Source organism: Carassius gibelio, chromosome A20 (assembly GCF_023724105.1).
Source record: "Carassius gibelio isolate Cgi1373 ecotype wild population from Czech Republic chromosome A20, carGib1.2-hapl.c, whole genome shotgun sequence".
NCBI lineage: Eukaryota > Metazoa > Chordata > Actinopteri > Cypriniformes > Cyprinidae > Carassius > Carassius gibelio.
Window position 1 is genome coordinate 610,350 of NC_068390.1, and position 2,337 is coordinate 612,686.

The window sequence follows — 2,337 nt, forward strand, 5'->3', positions numbered from 1 at the left end:
CATAGAAAATTCCCATAGTACCATAATATCCCAAGGGCACAATTATTACAAACTATGATAGGTGTAGTATTCCTATAGGAAGACATGGATCAGCTGAGCCACAGCTGGTGCAAGCTTGAGCATGACCTGTCAGAACTAACTCTGTGCTTGACATATAATTCTCCTCAGCATGATTCTGTAGATGCCTCCTGAAGATGCCAAAGACTCTAAAGCCCATCTGGGAATCATTTGCCAAAATGCACCACTGAAAAGCCTTGACCTAGAATGAGTACCGTCTAACAGGAAGACCTTCTTTTTCTCTGGGAGACTGTACACCATGTAACACAAAGAAGAAACAGAACAGGGACTATATATACACATGGATAACAAGGGATCTTGATGATGAACAAGTGAACATAAGTAACTAAAGAGACGAATAAGGACACATTAAGATTAAAATGAAAGAGTAAGCATGAATTAAGACACAAAAACAGAAATAAACAAGACATAATCCTGTCATTACACCTGTTCTCCCACAAGGCACATCTTCACACCATTAACAACAGTCCAACTGTGGTGGTGGGAGGGGGCTTTGGAGATAGACAGACATGAGACATCAGACGAAGACATAAGGTAGATGAAAGACCAGGAACAGGAGGAGCCAGGAAAAGGGAACACTATGTCGATTTGTGCTACCCTGTCAGATATTGTTATCTCCAATTAAATCAGTAGATTTCGTAGAATTCAAAAAAAAAAAAAAAAACATGCTACCTGTCAAATTATAGTGTATTAACATCTACACCTCTACTCCAACCCTAAACCTACCCTTACAGTAATCCAAAAACAGTAATTATGTGTTATTCACGGTTTTTGCTGGAAGGGATACAGCTACAACAGGAAACCAACAATAAATACATTTTTGAATGAATGAATGAATGAATGATGCATTTATATAGTGCTTTATTGTGTATAGCTGTACACTCAACGCGTTTTACAATCATGTGGAGGTCTCTCCTCAACCACCACCAGTGTGCCTGGATAATGCGATTGCATCCACAGTACAATGACACCAGTGTGTTCACCACACACTAGCTACAGGTTGCAGCTGGAGGGTGACAAAGGTCCAAGGTGTAGTCAGAGGGGTGAGGGAATGCAGTGGAGCCTGAGTGATAGAAAGACCATAGCAGAGTAGACAGAGTGCAGAGCCAAGTTGGAGCCGATAGGCCGAGGTGAAGGAACAACAGTGGGAGCTGGTTCCAGAAGAGCTCTCTCAGGGTCTAATCATCCAAGTGTGCCTCACTGTAAAGTTGTAGATAGCCCTCCACATATTCCTCCAGTAACCGGCCGTTCTGGAGAAAGCAATCTTCTTCATCAATTTTGGATAGTTATTCTGTCACATATATTGTGGATTCAAGGAGATGCTCGATGAAAAATGATAAGCAGGTGAAGGAATAAACTAAGGAGGATTGTACAGACACTAAGACTAAAATTAAATTTGCATTTACATTTATTCATTTAGCAGATGCTTTTATCCAAAGTGATTTAAAAATGAGGACAATAGAAGCAATAAAAACTAACAAAAGAACAACATGTAAATGCAAATGACAAGTCTTGGTTAGCTTAATGCAGTACATGTAGCAAGGTATTAGTGACTAAAAAAGTCAGTGAAAGTGATTTTGTGCCTCTTTGAGATGGACAGAACGCAAGCTTCTAGAGGGCACGTAACTGTGAAGTAATGAAAGGTAAAAGGTTACAGAGCCAGTGGTGGTTTTGTAGTAAACCATTAATACCTTGAATATTTTGTGAGCAGCTACTGGCAGCCAGTGCAAATAGATAAACAAAGGTGTGACATGCATTCTTTTCAGCTCTTTAATTAATAAAGATTAATCTTGCAGCAGCATTTTTGAATTGTAGAGGTTTGATAGAATTGTCTGGAAGACCTGCCAAGAGAGCATTGCAATAGTCTAGCCTTGATAGAACAAGAGCTTGAACAAGGAGTTGTGTCGCATGTTCTGAAAGAAAGGGCCTGATCTTCCTAATGTTGTATAAAGTGAAGCTGCAGGAAGTTTTAGCAATGTGGTCTGAGAAATTCATCTTATCATCAATCAAAACTCCAAGGTTTATAGCTCTTTTTGAAGGAGTTATGGTTGATGAGCCATACTGAATTGTAAATTTTTTATAAAGGGATGTGTTTGTCACAAGCAGTTCTGTCTTAGCCAGGTTGAGTTAAAGATGATGAACTGTCACCCAACATGAAATGTCTGTTAGACATGCTGAGATGCGAGCAGCTACAATAGGATTACAAGGATGGAATGAGAGGTAGAGTTTAGTGTCATCAGCATTGCAATGATATAAAAG